Below are 23,276 nucleotides of genomic sequence, written 5' to 3' on the forward strand. Positions count from 1 at the left end.
GGGTCATGATTGCGTTTTCCTCCTTTAAACTTGGATCCACTTTTTCTGGTACTTTACACCAAGTTATTCGCTTATGATGGATACGTTGTTTCTGACCTTGTCCTAGTTATTACGTCCATCCACCTCCCCTTCCCTCCCCATTGAGGTCTACAGCGTACAAGCAGCACCACGTTCATTCAAAGAATTTCTGCTATCTCTATGTTTTATGATCGAACAACCCTAACGGCAGCGCCATGAAGTTCTGTGCCGCTGCTCGTTATTTTACATTATCGAAATACATAACACAAATTCTACGCAGGCCGTTGGACAGGAAGGCACTCACAAGCCTTCCTTTTTTTGAAAACATAGCGACATCTCTATGGAAAACTTATCACAGTGCATGCATACAAAAGAAGATGAAAAACTCATTCGCAACAACAGAAACGCATTTTGCACATGCCATACCGTAGCAAGTTTACATACGATCAACACGTTTGCCTGTTGTTACAATACTTTATTTCTTTTACTGTTTATGCGATTGATGGATGGCTGATGCATCTGCATTGTGCTTTCTGAATGTGGTAAGCTTCAATGATCATGTGGGTTAGACTGTCTTTATTTCTCGCGATGATGTTAGTTTTACGTAAGTTCTGCATAGACAGCTTGCACGGCAGTGCAGGTTAAAGGGAGTCGGTTCGTTATTCTTTTTTCTATTTTCGTGTTCCATTTATATGGCATTTATACATCTTTATGATTGACTTATGTAGCGCCATTCACACAATAAGGACCGATTACGTAAAATGCATGTATTACATGTCATTGACCGCGACTTGTGCTGGACATTGTAGCTACCTTGCTAAGAGCCCTTAAATCTTACCTCGAACACGTAGGCAGATGCTAGATAACTAGTGCTGTGCAGAAATCACAACACCGACGTTATATCAGGTTTGAACCCTCTTTAGGCCGTGCGGCACAAGATACAAATACGGTACGACGGCTAACCTCTATTTTAGCCAACGATGATTTATCAAGGCAACATTTCTGATATCATAACTATTTTCATTATCATCATCATCAGCCTATTTTTATCTCCACTGTAGGACGAAAGCCTGATCTTCCTGAGATCTCCAATTACCCCTGTTTTGCGCTAGCTGGTTCAAATTTCCACTTGCCAATTTCCTCATTTCATCACCCCATCTAGTTTTTTGCAGGCATCGACTGCGCTTTCATTCTCTTGGCACCCATTCTGTGACTCTAAAGGTCCACCGGATACCCATCCTACGCATTACATGGCCTGCCCAGCTCATTTTTTTACTCTTAATGTCAATTAGCATATCTGCTATCCCCGTTTGCTTTCCGATCCACACCGCTGTCTTTCTGTGTGTTAACGTTAGGCCTCACACATTTTTGTTCCATTGCTCTCTGTGCGGTCCTTAACTTGTTCCAGAGCTTTTTTGTTAACCTCTAAGTTTCTGCCCCATATGTTAGCACCGGTAGAATGCAATGATTGTACACTTTTTTGTTTTCAACGACAGTGGTAAGGTCCCAGTCAGGATTTGGCAATGCCTGCCGTATGCAGTCCAGCCCATTTTTATTCTGTTAATTTCACTCTCATGATCAGGGGCCCCTGTGAGTAATTGAACTGGTTAAACGTACTCCTGTACAGACTCTTGAGGCTAACTGGTGATCCTGAATACTTGTTCTCTTGCCAGACTGTTGAACATTAGCTTTGTCTTCTGCATATTAATCTTCAACCCCACTCTTACACTTTCTCGTTTTTGTTGCATTTGTTGTAATTCGTCTCCAGTGTTGTTGAACAGGACAATTTCATCTGCAAACTGAAAGTTGCTGATATATTCCTCATTAATTCTCACTCCTAAACCTTCCCTGTCTAATGGCTTCAATACTTCTTGTAAGCATGCAGTGGACAGCATTGAAAAGATTTTGTCTCCTTGCCTGATCCCTTTCTTGATAGGTAACTTTCTAGTTTCCTTGTGGAGAACCAAGGTAGCTGTGGAATCTTTGTAGATATTTGCTAATATATTCACGTATGTATCTCGCACACTATTTTTATGCATATTTAAAACTGTTTTATAGCTATTTCATGTCTCCCTAACATTATACTCTATAAGATCTTCTCTTTGTTTGAGCGTAGAATATGCACCACTGTGTAACATATATTTCCATGCTAAGTTTTTGCGTGCTAAGTACTTGTATTAGGTGTTCCATATTGACGTTTATAGGTCATGCTCTGTCGCTACAAAAAAACTGCATTGATGATTGTTTTCCTTTAACATCCAGCTTTGGTGAACTTTCGTGAAGTATCTTATGGCACATCGGTTTATAAACGACGTGTCCTTGAAAAGGTACTTTTGTGAATGCCTGAAGACACGGTTGAGCCGAAATGGCTATATTTGATGAGTTCCAAACTCTCAGGTCGTATCTGTTGGTATTGCCTGTGAAAGAGAGAAATGAAGGTATAAAGGCAAAACTGAACGTAGCTTTTCTACATAGCAATATTGTACTAAGTGAATCAATATTATTCTACTGTTACCTACTGTAGAAAAATAAGTAGATCAAAGTGTTCATTGCCATTTCAGGTCACTGCTAGCTATCATCGTCATTACTATTTGACGCAACTGTTCACGCGATTGTGTAGTGTGCCATCCAACGCTTTTTGTGTAATTGCTGTAGTGACTGACGAGAATAGCTACATAATAGCTGCAGTGGCTGACGAGAAATAAATCTTATCTGCCTGCTATCCTAACGGACATCTATTATGTTGCAGCGGCAGTGCCATCAGTATGATAGGCACCCTGAGAGCGTCTGGGCCAAGCCCGGAGCGTGAAGAGCGCTCGAGCTGGCGCGGCAGCACGAGCCCACGAAATAAAAAGAAGTGATTGATTCTGAGAACCATGGGACGTCTTGTCACGTCTCTGTCTCGCATGATCTCCACAAGATAATCTCTTATGGCCTGTATAGAAACCTGGTCGTCTGTTCGCACTACTCTCAATCAAGTGTTTCTCATTAGAAAGCTGGCATTAGCAAGTGGTTTTCGAACGAATATCGATTACCGTGTTAAGACCGTGTAATTGACTCGCCGTTATTTAGATGGTCACTCACTATTCTTATGATACTCGTTGCTAAATATTTTTCACGCCAACTTGAGCGACTGGGGTATCAGCTCGAATAGACGACTTGTAAACAGACAACGCGGAATATTAGCTTAGAGAAATTGTGTAGGTGAGAATGGGTGTGTTCAAGAATAAACAACTTTGGCAATGGGATATGTGCACCTGGTGAGAGCCAGTCGGTATGTGCACGAATAGTCAACTTGAGTCAATGGATATGTCGAAAAGGATATGTCGCACTTTGTATGTTCCCGAATGTACAACTTGGTTCATTGCCTTTATGCAATGGGGCATGTGACCCTATGCACGTACAGATACCTGGTCAAACTTCTAGAATGGGTATGGGCCGGTGTGGAGGTGCCGTGCTGACAAAAAATTGGCAGATACCATATCCCGACAGCTGTCTTTGGTAATGCGCATAGGAATGAAGCAATATAGCTACAGAGGCTATTGCTAACGTCGAAACGTCTTATGTATGAGACGTGCAATGTAGTGGCACTCCTATATCGGGCTTCCCTATGAAAACTGTGCACCATTTAACGATGTCGAACGAAGCGTGCGGGTGACATCTGTAATGTTGACGCACCGGTGCATGCGCTGAGTAACGCACCATGCCACATCCGGGCTCATTTGCGGCGCTGTGGCTGGATGGATGATTGTTATGAGTGTCCCTTTGAAACTGGGTGGTGGGTTGCGCCGCCAAACACTGGTTCTTATTTTTGTCTAATGTCCTACCATCTGTTTGAAGAAACACACACACGCACAAAACACACACACGCACACAAAAAATTCCCAGCATCAAACTACTATTGAGAACGTTGCTTTGTACGCATCCGTTGTTTGTGGTCCTATAAACGAGGAGAGTGTTTGATTGGGTTGTTCAGACAACGCTGCGGGGCACCGCCCGATGCTTCTCTCGGTGGTTACGTAAATTTGACGTCAGGAGTTTGGAATCAAAACAGTTTGGAATCATTTTACGTTATAGCGCCCTAGGTCTAGAAATACAGAAGGACAGAACTGTTTATGTATGAAAGCATCTCTAATATGCGGACAGGATGGTCTGTTGTAGACATGCCTTCTCGAAAACCACACTGGAAGGGGTCCAGTATTTTTTTTATTTTCTAGGAAACATATTAGGCGCCGGTTTATAATTTTTTCTTACAGCTTGCACACGCAGCTTGTTAGAGCTATTGGTCTGTATAGCTGCGGGTTATGGGCGGGCCTTAGCCTTGTTTAAGTTTCGGGATGACTATGGCTTCTTTCCATGAGGACGGAATACAGCCAGCCGCCCACATGACATTAAAAAGAGACAAGAGTGTTTTCAGTGTTTCGGGGTACAAGTACCTAATCATTTCGTACATGATACGATCGCCACCTGGCGCCGAGTTGTTGCAACAAGCGAGAGATGCTTGAAGTTCAGCTAAAGTAAATGCGCAATTATAGGCCTCACTCGATGAGCCTTTGCGATTTAGGGGTCGCCGCTCTTCGCGTTCTTTGAATCTCAGGAATGTTTCGGTATAGTGAGATGCACTTGAGACATATTCAAAATGTCCGCCTAGACAATCCGCCTGATCTTACAGGCTATCACCTTGTGTATTTACTAAGGATAGGGGATGTGACTCCCGACCTACTAGTTTATTTACCCGATTCCAGACTTTTCTTTCATTTTTCATCATTTTTTCTTGCATCTGTTCGAAATTAATCAGGTTTTCTGCGATTGGAGAATTGCGAAGCTGTTTCCAAGCTTTGTTTTGATTTTTGCGCGCTTTCCGACATTCGTGGTTCCACCATGGGATGCGACGCTTATTAGCTAATCCGCTAGTTTGCTTAATACATTTAGCTGCTGCGCCAATAATGAAACCTGTTAGGTATGCAACAGCGTCTTCTACATTAAATTCAAATTCATCTACGTAAGCTCTCGGAACATTTGACAGACTCCCCGGAATGTTCAGTGTGTGGTGTTATAGAGACTATAGACCATGTGCTCGTGGTGTGCCCTGAGTATGCACGCGAAAGACTCACACTGGCAGCCACCTTGAGGCATTTATATAATAGACCACTGTCGGAGGACCTCTTGCTAGGCGCAGGGCCACAGAGTTGTCAGACAACAGAGGCAATGCGTGCTTTTTCACGCTTCTTAGGAGACACGGGCCTGGACTCACGCTTGTGATAATCATCTGTGCAATGTGTCCTTTCACCTAATTCCTCCCATTATCATCCCCCATTATGACCCTCTTTCTTCCCCTCCTCCCCTTCCCTTACGTAGAGTAGCAGGCCAGATGCTCCATATTCCGGCCGACCTCTCTACTTTTTCACATCAATAAACTACTTCTTCTTCTTCCCAGTTGGCCGAGTCCATGTTCCATCGAGGAAAATGTGGCAAGCATGTATCTTGCTTCGTTAAGTTTAGCATAATTGGGAAATGGTCACTCCCAAAGGGGTTCCTGACTGTGTCTGGAACCCAGATGTGTCTTGGAAAGTTGATAACAAGGAGGGACGTAAATCGAAGTAATTGTGACTAGCTTACCGAACAGTAGTGCTCGGACAGCAACTGCCTCAAGGGAAGTTGGGAGGTTTATTGGCCTACAGGCAACACCTTTATCGACTATTATAGAGACACCGCCCGACGAGGCGGTAGCGTCGTCGCGGTCCTTGCGAATAATGGCATATTGCCTTAAAAAGTTTCTGTTTTCTGCTTTGAGATGCGTCTCCACGACACATAGCACCCTCGGACTTAAGAAGGAGCTCTTTGACATCATCATGGTTATGAAGGAGACCCCTAACGTTCCATTGTAATATTTGCGTGTTCTCAACGAAAGAGGAGTTTCTGCTGTGTATTCAGGAAATGCAAATCAGCTCACAGAGCCTTTGTCGGGCCCTGTGATGCGGGATTTTCCTTTTCTGGAGCGATCGCAAGAATCGCGCCGCTCCCTTGGCGCTGCTGGCGCCGTCTGGCTGGTTGTTGTGTCCATCGCCTCTTGCAAGGCGCTGGACACGCGCTCTTGCAAGCGCTGTGTTGGACGTGGAGGCTTCGTCTCAAGAGACGAGACCCTTGAGGCCACCAGCCCGGAGGTCGATGGCCCCTTCTTCTGGGATGGCGGCGCAGCACTAGCTGCAGCTGCCGAGTTAGCGGATGGCGTCAGCGCCGGCTCACTGTGTGCGGGCCGGACAGCCGCCGGAGGCCGTTGTGGCGCTGCCCCCTGACGCGCCACTTCGGCAAAGGTATTCTTTGGCAGGTACACTACCTGCCTGCGTGCCTCTTTGAACGATATGTTTTCCTTCACTTTGATTGTCACGATTTCTTTTTCTTTTTTTCCAGGATGCGCACGATCGCGAGTATGCGGGGTGCTCCCCATCACAGTTCACACAGTGTGGAGTAGTCTCAAAATTTGCAGATGGCTGTTCATCGGCACATTTGGCACAGGTTATTCGGCCTCGGCATTTCTGAGAACTGTGGCCCAACCTCTGGGATTTGAAGCAGTGGAGGGGATTTGGGATATAGGGCCTGAATCTGTCATATCCTGTCTCGATAATCTCGGGAAGCACACTTGTGCGAATGTTAGGATTAGATGCTTGGTTTGAATCTCTTTACCATCACGCCTCATCTTAATTCTTTTCACATTGATGACCTTCTGATTACTCCATCCCTCCAAAAGTGCAGTCTCAGCTCCAATAGATCATCATCGGAGATGACACCACGAATGGTGTTCATAGAACGGTGTGGGGTGAAACTCACTGGAATGGCTCCGAAATACACAAGATTAGGTAGCTTATCATATTGCAAAATATCACAGAGTTCAAGAAGTAGATCACCGCTTGCCAACTAGGAAACTTTGTAACCTGGGCCAAAAGCTTCCATCAGTGATTTCGCAACCCAGAAAGGTGAGACGATTCTTGCTGACCTTTCTGCTTTCTCAGAATGTATAACATGAAATCTTGGAAAATTATCAACTTGGCGGCGAAAAAACTTGAAAACTTCTTCGGTGCGCCCTTGTTTATGAGTGCGATCAGGGAGTCGGGGGAATGACGAAAAAGCCATAAAGGTAACGATGATTTGGGTAGCTACGCCTGCCGTCCACCACCGAGCCCAACAAGGGGACGCTACGAGACCCGAAGGAGACACAGACACCAGCTGTACATAGCCACTATAACCTAATATAATAGACCCAAGGTTGGTAAATTACACCAGGTTAACCCTTGCTGCCTGGAAAATTGGAAGTAAAACGAAGCGAAGGCAAGAGAGGTGGAAAGTGAGAAAGAAAAACGAAGGTTGGAGGGAGAGAGAGACACGAAAAGGCAACTACCGATTTCCCCCGGGTGGGTCAGTCCGGGGGTGCCGTCTACGTGAAGCAGAGGCCAAAGAGATGTATTGCCTCCGCTGACGTACTTAAAGGTCCAAACACTCAGCGTTGACTCAACCCCCAGGATCCCCTTTTCCCCGGACAAGGCTAAGCCGCGCAAAGTAAAGGCGGGAGGGTCCAACCCTCATGTGCTCGGGTACGTGGTGTCACAACACCCCAAACGCCTGCTTGCGCAGATGCTCCTGCGAGGTTCAGTCCCCACTGTCGAAAACTTTAGTGGCATGTGCTTCCCCAGTCTTTCGCCGCCGGTGATCGCCAGGGAGGATCTGGGTCGTGCACTCTACCAGACTACAGGCATGTTCCCACAAATCACGTCCTAAACCTTTTGTTTGACACATTGGGCTTCGATTCACCCACAAGAATAAGGCATCGAAATCAATACTGATGCCACTGGCATTCGCCACTGTGACTATATCCACTGTGACCGATGTTTGGGCACCGCTGATATCTGTTTCCGGCACGTGTGATCGCCGTATGAAAACAATATTCCATCCAATGTCCCTGCGTAGCGATACCTTTTGTCGCTGCGGCAATCCCACCACAACTGGCATAGGACTTTCCGTGGCTACTGAGATGAACGCATCTTAACGGTACATGTTTTGTCACTGAATTTCCTGTACTCACTTTGCTTCCTACTGTCTTTGTCAGTTTTGCTTTCAAGTGAGACGATGCAAGCAGCCTTATTCTCTGGCCTGACTCAGCAGGTTTCCATCGCGTGCCTGCGCCGTCCGATCACATCACACTTTGGTGATGAAGCACGAGTGGAACGCTCACGAGAATTCATACCTCGATGGTTTGTTTTTACACAAATATAGTATATATGGTCCTCCACGATTTTTTTGTCTCCTCTGGTACCTTGTTGACTTCTTTCACTTTAACCAAGTTCTTCTGACCTTAAGCCTCCAAGCAGCAGTCTGCGTACTCTGCTAACTTGGCTACTGTTTTCATCTTGTGTGCCTTCAGATACAGTGCTAATTCATGATGGATTAGCACTGTACCACCAGTTTAAATGGTGTGAAACGGGTGGTTTCCTGTGCAGCCGTATTGTATGCCAATGTCACGTATGGTACAATTTGGTCCCAGGACTTGTGCTCTACGTCAACGTACATCGAGATCATATCGGCCATAGTTCTGTTGAGGCGCTCGGTTAGTCCATTAGTTTGTGGGTGATAGGCAGTGGTTTTCCGATGATTGATGTGGTCCAGCCTGACGATCTCCTGCATTAGGTCCGCAGTAAACACCGGCCCTCGATCGGTTGTGAAGATGGAAGGGGCCCCGTGACGTAGTGCGATTGCCTGGACAAAAAATATCGCGACGTATGTAGTGGTTCCGCGGGATACAGCTTTGGTTTAGGCGTACTGCGTTGCGACGACTATCCATTTGTCTCTTGCGGACGACGTAGGGAACGGACCGAGGAGATCCAGTCTAACCTGTTCAAATGATGCAGGATATATATATATATATATATATATATATATATATATATATATAGAGAGAGAGAGAGAGAGAGAGAGAGATAGGGAGGGGGAGACCGGATCTCTTACAGTCATTGGTAGCAGCATAAGGCAGCTTTTGAAGCAAGGAAGCAAAAATTAAGGAGATGCATACAGAAATGCTAGATAAAAACACCTATAGCATGTCTGATTACATCAGGCAAGCTAGGTGAACATTTGTAACAGCCCCGTTTCACAGGAAATGCAATTCAAGTCATTATCATCATCATCGTGTCTTCTCATGCACTAGGGCGTGTTGTCTGATGGCAAGCGCTTGCGTGGCTCAGTGGTAGAGCATCTGACTCCCGCGCAGCGGCCCACGTTCGATCTCTTAGGGAACTGGGTACTTTTTTTCTCATTTCTGGCGATAGCGGTTACGGACACCGGCGGCGGCGGACACTATCGCAAACCGAAACGGCTATCGGAATGAGCCCATAACAGCTTAACCTGTAAAACAATGCGTATGTACTCCTGAATTGTTGGGCGTAGGAGACGACGCTGACACTGGAAAGTGACATGTGCGCTTGTGTGTACCATTGCCAAACTTAATACTTATCTTCGTTTTAAGGCACTGATAATGCGGAGAGTGGACGCTCGCGCAATATGGATAATATATATCAAGGCTACACACGCCTCCTGATTATTGTGGTGAGGATACACAATTGTGAAATAACGGGGATGCCCCGTCATTACAGGGTGATGCACCCGTATTTGGCACGCCACCAGATGTCGGTGAAGCAGGAACTTAGTGATTGGTATGCAGGACAACACGGAAAGTATGGTTAGCACCTGACCACCTTTTCGGTGCCTGAACCTGACCTCAATTCGGTGCGTGAACATGAAATGTTTCATGTGTAATGTACTCTTCATGTCCTGTAGTCTCCATTGATATAATATACGCTGCTTCATCAGTGCAATCAAATGCAAAATAAAACATCAGGTAAAAGAAGCAGCAGTCATCTGAACATATTCAGGCAGAACATTTAACTTTGATTCGTCAAGAAATTGCAATATAAAACGGAAATTCAATACTAACCGTAATATGAAGACATTGACAAGACGTGGATCACAGCACATTTTGCGACTTTATCAAAATACGAAATTTCCTCTTTATATTTGTAGCTAACACCTGAAAAATAAGAAAACAGACTGTAAACATTGCAAACCTAACAATAACGATTATTTGGGATGACAAAGCGCAAAGACGTACTTTTTGCGACTTCCTTATTCACTCGAATACGCTGCGACTTCAACAACAAATGTATGTCTGTCATTCCATTTGCGTACTGAAATACGCTGATATGGGTCTCATAAACGCATCCAAGGTGATTTGCTAGATGACCCTTCTTTTATATACTGAAGCCTCACAAGTAAACAAAACTCGAGATTGCCCAATAACTGAAGATTGCGCGCCGTGTCCTGTGCGGCAGGTTCTGGAAGCTATTCTGTAATAGGTAAACACCAAAATGGGTGTAATACGTTGGTATGATCGGTGAAGAAGGCAAAAAAAATTCGGCAATGCTGTTGCCATCGCAGATGAACAAGACTTGAGGCTTAAGGTAATAAACACAGAACGTACACCCGCGCAGAAGATGCAGGTATTTGTAGGGGAACCTTGTTCGTTTGGTCAACAAGTACAGTAGCCATACTGCGGTGCAAGTTTATTCACATTATTGATAATTTGTATTGGCTGCTGGGAATAATTTCAAGTTTTTGCAATAAATCTGATAGGCTTGCAGTGTATCTGATGGCGCATAGCTCTTGAACTTTGTCGATCGTTCCGCAAAACGAACCCGTGAATCAGCTTCTATATAGACACGATAGGAGACGATTATGGAGCAACACAGAACTTACCTCGTAGAGAAATGAGTTATATAATGTCCCAGTTAAGATTAGCCAAGCTGTTATACGACAAAAACTTACACACGGTGCAACATAAAATTTTAGGGCCCATGGTGCTCAGTTGTCAGGACATTGGCAACCGAACACTAAAAGCCGTTCAATTGTATCTTCCAGCGTGCTTTGTAAATATATTTTTTTCATCAACCAGCTTGCCTAACGTTAGCTGAAACACAACGTATAAAACCTAAAATACGGCCAGATGCACGCTTAGGCATACCATTTAACGACTGCCGATTACACTTGATGCTATTCCTTTTTCCCCAGACACGGCTAAGCCACGCACCGCTACACGCGGTAGGGTCCAACCCTCATGTGCCAAACGCTTGCTGACGCAGACGCCTCTGCGGGGTGGTTTACGCTACCTAGCGGCGTTTCGCTACATATTTGGTGATCCAAGTTGACGGGATGGTTGGTTTAAAACCATTTTCCTAAGCACAGCTTCCCGATGCTCAACCCATTTGACCATGGACTACACTGTGACCCACGTAGGTTGGGAAACCGTATGATACAAACATAGGTACATGGCAGTCGGAAATCGCATGCAGTGCCCTGAGAATGCCAGCGAGTTAGAAATAGGACGCTAAGGCTGCTAGCCTCTGCACCCAGCCTCCTCTAACGCCGTCCATTGCCTTTTATTCGGGACCCATCTGCGCGATGACTCTTTGAGAGCAGGGCTCGTAAGCCGTCCAGTGTTCCCTGAATTTTGGAGACACTGTTTCGTCAGGCGGTAACTGCTGATGGTGCCCTCGTCACAATCAATTCTCGCCACGCGTAGACTCGATTCTCTCCACGCGTATAATAGCCACGCGTTTCTCCGTAGTCTGATTGCTCTCGTATATACACATATATACACTCCCCGCGCTAAGTGACAACTAATTACTGCTGCGCATCTCGCGGTAAGAGCATATTTACGTTGAACCTTTTTACTACGCTTCAAAATGATCAGATGACGCGGCCGTTCCGACCTTATTTCATCCGCTTTTCATGTTCTGTGCGATTTATAGCAAATACGCATTACACTACTGTAACTGCGGAAATGGCGTACCTGAACTTATCCATGCTTGGGCAGTGCACACACAAACCAGATACAAGAAAGAAGACAGGAAAAACACTGATCTTGCAATTGTAACAACAGTTGTTAGGGCGCCAATGGTCCTGCGTTTTTCTCGTATTTCGTTTCCGTGGGCGATGCCCAAGAATGGATAAGTGCCAATGGCCGGCTTTTCAATTCTTCCTCACCTGCATTTATTTCACGTAGTGTAAAAGACAAACCTGTTTCTATGAACCGACAAAGGACTTCTCAATGCTTAGCGCGATGTACGACAACTCAAGAAAGCAACACAGTGAGCCAGACCTTCTACGGTGATATCCTGAATCGTAGTATGAATAATATGGTATTGTGGTGGTGGTGTGTTTTAGCTACAGGTGGGTTTAGCCTGGCGGTCGAGGCCGGAAATATTTCCGCATGAGCGTCTTTTTCTTTGTAGCTGGGGCATTCACAATCTGTTGAATATTTCGGTGCCTCCTAATATTGCAAGAAGAAGGGGTTAATCTTCTTTACGGACTAAAGCGGGCAATTCGTAAAGTGAAATTTTCTTTGTGCACAGTGTTAGCAACCTGCACTTTTGTTTGAAAAGAAAGGTGTGGGACGCGGCTTGTGAATAATCTATGAGGATGTGCACAATGAAGCGGACATTCATTCTGCACAGTACCAGAAATTAGTAATCGAGCGCTATCTTGAGGTATCAAAATGCTTGCGCATACCCCTAAAGTAATGAAGAACGTAGTGTTTCGTGGCTCAAGGGTCAAGTATGACCAAAGAGCGCCAAGCCAGTAGTTATTGAGATCGCAGTGGAGCGATGACTTACGAGAAGTAGATGTGATGCGACTTTAAAGGGGCCTAAAGATAGAAGCTGAATGTGCGTAAAATCTATATGTAATAAGTTAGGGCAATGACGAATGAGGTGCACTATGAGCACGAAAATATATTGAGAAAGAATGATGTAATATATAAAATATGTCAGGGGCAAACATCTCAAAGAAGCAGGACTGCTTTAACAAGGGCCCTTGAAACGCAAGAGCCTGGGGGCGTTGTGCTATAAAATAAATTTAGTGTCCTTACACTCTGTGAAGAAGGACGACCAGCGAAGCTGTTATGTGTTCTTTTAAAATGACGGAATTCTATATATGTATGATTATATACGAGCAATTAAAGCATCAAGACAGACACCCTAATCCACCTTATTCAACTTTAATCCCCCTTAATACACCTTATTCGATTTTAATCAACCCTAATCTCCTTAATTCAGAATAAACCCTAATATACCTTAATCGACCTTAATCCACCCTAGTCCTCCTTAAGCCACCTTAATGCTCCTTCCTCGCCTTAATCCACCTTAGTCGACGTTAATGCACCCTAATCCACCTCAATGCACCCTAATCTTTGTTAATCCAACCTAATCTGCCTTAATCCTCCTCTATTCACCTTAATCGACCTTAATCCACTTTAATCCATCCTAATACTCCTTCAATCACCTCAGTCGATCTTAATCCACCTTAATGCACAGCAATAGACATTAGTCAACACTAAATCTTCCTTAATACACCTTAATAAACCTTAATCAGACTTCATCCACCCTAATCCACATTAATACTCCTTCGTATACCTTAATTGGTGGATTGGTGGATAGAGTGTGACGAAATGGTCATCCATCATTTGTTTTAACACTTATGTAAATGAACCTACATACATAGGTACATACATACAAACGGGGGTAGACGATATTCTAGTTGGCATTAAGCGGAAGAAATGGAGCTGGGCAGGCCATGTAATGCGTAGGAAGGATAACCGGTGGACCATTAGGCTTACAGAATGGATACCAAGAGAAGGGAAGCGCAGTCGAGGACGGCAGAAAGTCAGGTGGGATGATGAGGTTAGGAAATTCGCAGGCGCAAGTTGGAATACGCTAGCGCAAGACAGGGGTAATTGGAGATCGCAGGGAGAGGCCTTCGTCCAGCAGTGGACATAAATATAGGCTGATGATGATGATGACATAGGCTGCTGTGGATTTAATTTTGTCGACGCGACTTTTTCTGCACACCCTGTCGAGCACGGACTTTCGGTCAAAACCTAGCCACATACAGCTTCACTGTAAAAGAATATTATCACAGCGTCATCCTTTGGCGAGAGGATGCACTACGAATTTCTTGGGCTAATAACATGTAACAGCGCTCGAGAAACGTAGGAGTGCTTTGGTTTTAAAACAAGGGTTCTGCTCCAGGAAAAATAACCGGATGGAGAGGGATGTGCTGCCGCCATGCTAAAGGAAGTTGCTTCTTTACATCAGCTTCTGCTTCGCGACCCACGAAGAGGACGTAGAGGACCGTCAGCCTCTCAGCACATCTACCACATGCTGGAGGTGCATTGCGAGTCAGCAAAACACTGTGTGCTCTAGGTGTGTCTTATCATGGGTCGACAAAACACGCCATCAGTTCGTCGTGTTTTTCTTGTGGAGGGCCGGGAACCTAACTGTGGCTTAATTACGTGAAGCTCATTATTTGTTTCAGTGTCGCACGAGTGCTGCCAGTGGCGTGTCAGTTTCTTTCGTAGGAAAGGTTTGAGATCTAAGGCTCCGTAAGCTATCAATCCTACCACGGTGGTAGGATTGATAGCTTGTGATGCGATTGATGTGGCAATTTGGTCAGCTAGCATATTATTCTATGCCCCAATGCCCAGGTACCCAACATATACCGACTTGCTGGTGGGACATATCCTCCTGAAACCAGGATACAGACATTGGAAATAATCGCGCTTTAAGGTGGTTTTTATTGTCTATTGTTATGAGCGTGCAAAACTATTTTGATAATTTAAAAACCCTGCGGTTATATGCCAAAAGCTGCGCCTCCATGCACGTGAAAAAGTAATTATCTCCTCATGCTTGCTATGGTAAAAAGTGCAATCTGGTGCCTAAAGGCAGAGATGAAGATGGAACTAAGAGTAGTACACTGCCATGTTGCTGCCGCCTCCGGTATTATTACGCAATCTGAGTGATATCGTAATACACCTCAAGGTTTCTTTCCGCCGTCTGGGACGACACAGAGGACTAATTAAATTTAGTGTCAAATTTCTCGAAACCGGATGACAAGAATATGGTCACGTTGTAGTGAGGATGAAGAAAACAGCAGTAAAACTGTGAATGACAAAACTAGCTTTTTATTGGACGAACTTATGCCCACAAGATCAAGTGACACTCAAAGCACGAAAGCGGTGAGCATAGTCGGCGATCGTCGGAAATCTGATCGGCGGGTCAAGCGCGTCGGCTTTTATACATGAGTCATCGAAGATTCCAGAGTAATCGTTGGTGCCCCGCGTGTCTTCCAGAAAGTACTACACAATTCGCGTCGCGCAAGCGTGTAATCAGATTACAAAAGGTTCGGTGACAAGAGACAGCGGATACAACCGTCGATAACATTCAAGAAACTTCCACTACAGGCTTATTATTCGACCGTGAAACGCGGTCACCCAAAAAAGTTGAACAAGTTCACGTTTTAATACCCTCACCGCTCGTTTAAAAAGCATCGTCCCGATGCTACAAACACGAAAGCTAAAAGAAAACCACGCATCATGAAGAAAAAACAACACAGCAATACAGAAACAACGTCCCTAAGTTCGTCAGCGAGCGTAGAAAGGCTTAAGACGCACAATGTGGATGACTTCAGGTCGAGCGCGGCCTCGCGGTGATTGGGAAATGCTGTCTGGCACGACCTCATAGTCCTAAAGTCCCTATATAAGAAAAGTACCGCCATCCTTTGATCAACGCCGCTTCTCTCTCTCCTGTATCGCCGATTGGACGATGATAGCGCGCGCTTTTCACTTCTTTATATTTTCTTTTTTTCCGCCTCAGAGCCATGTTGAAAGTCCTCTGCGCAGCCGCAGTCGCCGGCGGCGGCGGCGGCGCGCGCCCGGCCTGAAAGCTTCAGCGTGGACTTCCTAGGTGCGCCACCGTCGACTTGGCCTTTCGAAAGCAAAAAGTAAAGAAAAAAGCAAGCCCTTTAGGAGAGGAGGCGGCGGAGGAAAGAGTAGATGGCGGTACTTTTCCTATATAGGGACTTTACATAGTACAGGTGTCCAGAGTCGTCGTAGGTTCCCCGCCGTAAACCAGCTTGAACGGCGTGATCTGCGTTGTTTTTTGCACAGCCGTTCTGTAAGCGAAGGCTACGTACAGCAGAACGGCATCCCACATCTTGCGCTCGACGTCAACGCACATTGCAAGCATGTCGGTGAGGGTCTTGTTTAGCCAGTCCGTGAGAACATTTGTCTGCGGGCTGTAGGCAGTTGTCCTCCTGTGGCTTGTCTGGCTGTATTGCAAAATGGCTGGGGTGAGCTCTGCAGTGAAGACCGTTCCTTGGTCGGTGATGAGGACTTCTGGAGCACTGTGTCGCAGCACGATGTCATCGAAGAATTGAGCAACTGCGGCCGCGCTACCTTTAGGCAGAGCTTTCGTTTCGGCGTAGAGGGTAAGGTAGTCGGTAGCCACAACGATCCACTTGTTTGCAAATGTTGACATCGCAAACGGCCCCAACAAATCCATCCCGATCTGCTGATACGGTCGGCAAGGAGGTTCGATAGGCTGTAGTAATCCCGCCGGCCTTGTCGGTGGTGTCTTGCGTCGCTGGCAGTCTCGACATGTGTTGACGTAACGGGCGACGTCGGCGGTCAGGCGCGGCCAATAGTATTTCTATTCTTGCGAGCGTACGGGAAACACCGAGGTGTCCGGCTGTCTTATCATCATGCGGCGGGGAAAACGAGAAGATAGTTTGCGCGGACTGGTGAAAAGTTATGCTTCACCAGGACGTCGTTTCGCAGGAAAAATGAATACAACCCGCGTCTAAATACCCTGGGGACAAAGTCGGTCTTGCCTTGTAAGTACTCAGCAAGGCGTCCTAGCTCCGGATCCACTCGCTGCTGCTCGGCAAAGATGTCTGTACTTATTGTTCCTACAAAGGCGTAGCGGAGCAAAGTAAGGCGAAGCGGACCATTCGGAGAAGGCAGCACCACCCCCTTCACGCGGTGATCTATTTTCACGGTGCTGGGCCGCGATTTTGTAGCGATGCCTTCCGCTGGATTAGATGCCACTCTTATCATCCACCGTTCACGGCCGGCTGATCTCTTTGATAGCGCAGGCGGGACGTCGCTCTGACCACTGACAAAGCGCGAAAAGTGCGAGAAGAAATATCATGGCAGAAGGAATCACTACGAAATCGCGGCCCTACCCAACACCACTTAGGTAGAACAAGGCCTGTTCACTCCGATTCGTGACGTCATGCTATCTGACCCGACTGCCATAGAATCTAATGGGGATGCTCCCGAGTAAGCCGCGGTGATTTTGACGTCAGCGCTTTCGTCACGCCAGTCTTGGCAATGGAAATTTCGGGTCAAATAGCATGACGTCACGGATCGCAGTGAACAAGCTTTGTGCTATCTAGGAAGTGTTGCCCTGCCTCGGTCCCATCGAAACCCTCTCTACTAGAGCGTGCTCATCGCCTCTTGTTGGTCAATTAGATGAGAAAAACCGCTGAGTGTAGGCAATGTTCTTGGCTTTAAAGCGAACCAACGTGAGCTATAAACGAGGAGAGTGTTTGATTGCGTTGTTAGACAACGCTGCGGGTCACCGACCGATACTAGTGTCGGTGGTTACGTAAATTTGACGTCAGGAGATTGGAATAAAAACAGTTTGGGGGGGGAAGAGCCTTATGTTATAGCGCCCCTGATTTCGTGAGAGAGGTTAACGGCTCGGCGAAGCGCGAAAATTTCTTGACGAAGCGCCTGTCATAGGCACACAAGCCAAGGAATCTGCGCACTACCCTTCTTATCGGTGGGCTGTGGGAAGTTATCGATTGCAGATGTCTTCTGCGGGTCAGGGCGGAGTCCAGATTTACTGATGACGTGACCCAGGAACAGACGTTCATCGTAAGCGAAGCGGCACTTTCGCGGCGTCGGAGTGAGCCTTGATGACTTGATGGTCTCTAGTACTGTCCCAAGCCGCCTAAGGTGATCGTCAAAATTTCCGACCACGACGACGACTTAATCCAAGTAACCAAGTCAGGTCTGCCTCTTGAATCCCGTTAACACCGTGTCCATCACGCACTGCAAATTTGCAGGCGCCGAGCACAGCCCGAATGGCATGACCTTGAACTCATATAGGTCGTCTGGCGTTATGAAGGTGGTCTTTTCGCGATCCCTCCCGTCGACTTCTATTTGACAGTAGCCAGTCTTGAGACCCATTGATGAGAAGTATTTAGCGTTGCAGAGCCGACTCAATGCGGCGGTAGGCGTCGTCTGTTCGTGAGAGCGGGTATACATTCTTCGTGATCTTGTTCAGTTGACGATAATCTACGCAGTAACGTAGGGTTCTGTCCTTTTTCTTCATCAAGACTACAGGAGATGCGCAAGGGCTTTTCGACAGCTGGATGATGCCGTCGCGTAGCATTTCGTGAACTTGTTGCCTTATAGTGTCACGTTCTCGCGTCAAAACTCGGTAAGGGCACTGGCGGTGTGGTCGAGCGCATACTTCGGTTATTATGCGATACTTTGCAACTGATGTTTGTCAAATACTCGATAACGTTGCAAGGCAGTCTTTGTCTCATCAGAGAAGACTTCTGAGCTCTTGCTGCTTACTAATGGGGGAGACTTAGGTTTATGTCGAAGTCTGGTTCGGGAACAGTGATCGTTGGGGGACATGCGGCACAATCCGAGGGGGCAATCACATTGCTGGCTACCACAATTTTCTCGATGCATGCGATCGTCGTGCACTTGTTGAAGGGCTTGAACTGCTGGCTGAAGTTTGTCAGCCTCACATTCGCTTTTCCTCCATGCAGTCGAGCGATCCCTCATGCGACGCAAATTTCACGGTCGAGCACCAGATGTTCATCGCCCTCGAAGACGCATTCTACGTGTGCGGGTGTTTCGGTGCCCACGGAAATGACAATGCTGGAGCGAGGCGGGATGCTTACTCGATCTTCGAGCACATTCAAGGCATCGTGACAAGAAAAGTAGAAAAATACCTCTCAAGAAAGGGGTCAGGCAAGGAGACACAATCTCTCCAATGCTTTTCACTGCATGCTTAGAAGAAGTATTCAAGCTCAGACTGGGAAGGCTTAGGAGTGAGGATCAAGAGCAAATATCTCAGCAACCTTAGGTTTGCAGATTACATTGTCCTATTCAGCAACAATGGGGACGAATTGCAGCAAATGGTGGAGGACCTTAACCGAGAAAGTGTAAGAGTGGGGCTGAAGTTTAATATGCAGAATACAAATATTATGTTCAATAGCCTGGCATGGGCACAAGAATTCAGGATCGCCAGTCAGCCTCTAGAGTCTGTAATGGAGGACGTTTATTTAGGTCAATTACTCACAGGACTCCCTGCTCATGAGAAGGAAATTTACAGACGGCAGGCTTTACTAAATTCTGACTGGGTGCTTACCACGGCCGTTGAAAATAAAAGTCTATAATCATTGCATTCTACCGGTTCTATCATATGGGGCAGAAACTTGGATGTTAACAAAGAAGCTCGAGAACAACTTAAGGACCGCACAAACTGCGATGAAACGAAAAATGTTAGCCCTAACATTACGAGACAGGAAGAGAGCGGTGTGGATCAGATAACAAACGGGGATAGCCGATATTCTAGTTGACATTAAGCGGAAGAAATGGAGGTGGGCCGGCCATGTAATGTGTAGGCTGGATAACCGGTGGACAATTAGAGTTACAGAATGGATACCAAGAGAAGGGAAGTGCAGTCAAGAACAGCAGAAAACTAGGCAGGCTGATTAAGTTAGGAAATTTGCAGGCGCAAGTTGCATCAGCTAGCGCAAGACAGCGGTAATTGTAGATCACAGGGAGATGCCTTCATCCTGAAGTGAACATAATATAGACTGATGAAGATGATGATGATGACTGTGAGAACTCTCCGGCGGTATCGCTTGATCTTCGGATTGCTTTATCGCCTTCGACTTCAGGTCCATGATTGCGCCCTATTCGTTCAGGAAGTCCATGCCTAGAATGACGTCTCGTGAACAGTGTTGGAGGATAACGATGGTGGCAGGATAGGTCCGGTCATGAACGGTAGTTCTTGCCCTGCCGACTAGTCGGCCTCAATAGGTATCCTCCAGTGCTCCGAATTCGGGGGCCTTCCCACGCACTGTTAAGTTTCTTGAACTGGGTGGCGAAGGGTCCGCACGTGACGGAGTAGTCGGCTCTCGTGTCTACTAACGCGGTGACTTCGTGGCCCTCAAGCAACACTTCGAGGTCTATAGCTCATTCTCTTGCGTTGCAGTTAGGTCTTGGCTTCGGATCAGCACTGCGTCGCTTTGACGTGTGAGTGGTACGTCGAGTCGTGAGGTCTTCAGTCGGTGCATTCTTTGCTTCTAGGCTATGTCGGGATGGCGGCGTATTGTTCTTATATCGTCAAGATAGTCATTTCGGCGTCTTATTCGGTGGATGAACCAGCTTCGGACTGGATCAGTGTAAGGTCGGCGCTGCGGCAACAGGTAGCGCCCTGGTGACGGCGAACGGGAGGGTAATCGAGGGCTACACTGAGTGGGGGGTGAGGTAGTCGGCGATATCACGAGGATGTTCACATTACTGCGGGCGCGACGCGTTCACGGCGAACCCTCGTCGTCTCATCTCGCGGTATGGGCACCGGCGGATGACTAGGCCGGCTTCCCCTCTGTGAAAGCAGAGGGGGCGGTGGTCTGGGGCGCGCCAAACGTCTTTCTTCCTCGGGGCGTTGCGCTGACAGGCAGGCGAGGCGGCGGCGTCAGCCGACGGAATCGCGGCGTCATTGGGCCTTGGCGTGGGCGCGGAGAAGAAACGTGTCGATGCGCTATAGCGGTGTCGGTAATCGTATCCGACTGAGGCTGCGGTGGTCCAGGTACTCTCAGCAACTGCTGGATTTCCTCTCTGACTACATCAGCAATCGAAGCACTTGGTGCTACGGAGAAGGTATGGGAGAACGTCTTTGCGCTTCCTTGAATGAGATGTTCTACTTTCACAGTTATGATTTCTTTTTCGCTTTTCGTTGCGGGACAAGATTGGGAGTAGGCTGCGTGGTCGCCGTGGCATTTCGCGCAATGTAATGTGCCATTGCAATTGTCTCAGGGATGGTCATGGTAACGACGCCTCGCACAGGTTAGGCGGCTTCGACAGCTTTGTTGATGTACACGAAGGCAGAGATGACGATTTCGTGGAGCTGCTGAGGGAGATATATAGAGACCTTCCCATAAGTTGTATAGGAAGGTCGAAAAGGCATTGAAGTGGTGGGAATTCCCCAAGGACTGAAGCAAGGATGTAATATGTCTCCATTGTTGTTCACGTTTTTTGTGAAGGGCATATAAAAACGACTGAAAAACGGTCAATTAGGGCTTTATTTATCCTACATGCATAAGGGACAAATGGTGCAACAGATGGTCCCTGGACTGATATATGCGGACGACATAGTGCTACTAGCGGACAATACATGAGATTTGCAGGCACTTGCGAATATTTGTGGCAACGCAGCGACAAATCTAGGCCTGACGTTTAGCACAGAGAAATCAGGGATTATGATCCTTGACGAATAAATGAGTAATTACGTGCTGTCAATTCAACAGCAAGTCATACCCAGAGTCAATCAGTATAAGTACCTCGGCGTACCCATAAACGAAGGAAAGAACTACTCAAGCACCAACCAAGATAATCTGAAAATAAAGGCGCAACGCAATGCAGCAATAATGAAACACAGAGCACTGTGCAGCCACAGTAAGTATGAGGTGTTGCGTGGAATCTGGAAAGGAGTAATGGTGCCAGCGCTACCGTTAGCAAATAAGATATGTTTGAAATCAAGTATCTTGTTGCGGTTACAACTTCACCAAACATCAGTAGCCCGTTGGCTTTGAGAGCCCACGGTAAAACCACAAATGAGGCAATGCAGGGTGACATGATTTGGGCCTCTTTTGAAGTCAGAGAAGCACAGAGCAAAATACGTTTTGAAGAAAGACTCCGGAACATGGATGAAAATAAATGTGCGGCTAAAGTGCACAAGTATCTGTACTGGAAAAACGTGGACACAGAATGGAGGAAGAGGTCAAGAAAGTTGGCAACCAAGTACAGGATAATTCAAACTGTAAATACACAATCAGGAGCAATCATAAATAAAGTGAGAGATATAGAGACAGTGAATTCGATGCAAAAATGGAAACAAAAATGACCATGAAGATTTAGAAGAATCAGAAGAATTAATCAGTAGGGAAACACTGCACCATAAAACAAAGGGCAGTAGCTTGGTATTTGAGGCTCGAGCCATTGCCTAACGACGAAAAGATACCGGAGCAAATATGCGGAACTAGATGGGGCATGTGTATGCTGCAGCAAAGATCCGGCGACCACTTAACACATCTATTATGGAATGCGAAGGGATTCGCGCAGTGAGCACCCTTGGTAAGGTACACTTCCTAGAAGCACTTCAGTTTAAAGTGAACGGAAGCATCAACTGGTCAGCAGTCGAGATAAGCAAGATACATTTATTATAGTGGCGCAGAAAAATCAAGGAAGAGATTAATAAGACCTGATCTGATCTTATATTCATAGGTAGCTCTACAAAGTAAATTTTGAGACAGAAAAAATTAATGAAATGTAGAAAAATGCTAGATAAAAAAACCGGCATATCCCACGCTCTGTGGGAATCGATGTTATGCGAAGCAGTGTGCGAGGAGCCTACCAAGTTGACGAAACGACCATGAGAACCCCAAGACGTAACCGGCTCTTTCATGACCTACATGACATGCATGCCATGACATTCATGTCATGAGTCCTCAGGAGTACCTTTAGCTATACCGTGTCATAACATGAATGTCATGACATGCCTGTCATGTAGGTCATCAAACAGCCGCCGACATCTTGGTGCTCTCATGGTCGTTTCGTTAACTTGGTAGGTTCCAAATTTGACATATAATGACAGGAGTGTATGACTAACGTAAGTGATAGGCCATGACATGGGTGCCATCTAGGTCATAACAATGATGCAGCGATAATTATTAGCACTCAAAAACCACTGAACTGGGTTCGGACATCGGTACTAAGTGAAGGAAACCCTAAAGGATTATGGTAGAAGTCATAGTGATTTGTATGACTCGGCAAAAATGACAATGACTCAGCGAGAAAAGATTACCTCTCAAAAACCACTGAGAAGGGTTCTGACGTGGGTACTGAGTGAAGGAAACACTAAAGGATGGCGGTAGAAATCATAGTTATGAGCATGACTCAACAAAAATGACAATGACTCAACGAAAAAAGATTAACACTCAAAAGCCACTGAAATGGGTTCTGACGTAGGTACTAAGTGAAGCAAACAATAAAGCATGACCGTAGAAAT

At 46.3% G+C, this 23,276-nt stretch overlaps 1 long non-coding RNA gene across 1 annotated transcript in view; it reads right to left on the bottom strand.

Annotated features, from left to right (window-relative positions):
* Positions 1–283: 283 nt before the first annotated feature.
* The window catches only part of LOC119458350 (uncharacterized), a 38,121-nt gene continuing 15,128 nt past the window's right edge, over positions 284–23,276 (bottom strand). Inside the window, exons 4-5 of the long non-coding RNA XR_007467996.1 lie at positions 10,001–10,093; positions 284–2,435 (exon numbers count right to left, since the gene is read on the bottom strand). This is a non-coding gene — a long non-coding RNA (uncharacterized LOC119458350). The remainder of the gene's footprint in view (positions 2,436–10,000; positions 10,094–23,276) is intronic.

This window comes from Dermacentor silvarum, chromosome 7 (genome assembly GCF_013339745.2).
Source record: "Dermacentor silvarum isolate Dsil-2018 chromosome 7, BIME_Dsil_1.4, whole genome shotgun sequence".
Taxonomy (NCBI): domain Eukaryota; kingdom Metazoa; phylum Arthropoda; class Arachnida; order Ixodida; family Ixodidae; genus Dermacentor; species Dermacentor silvarum.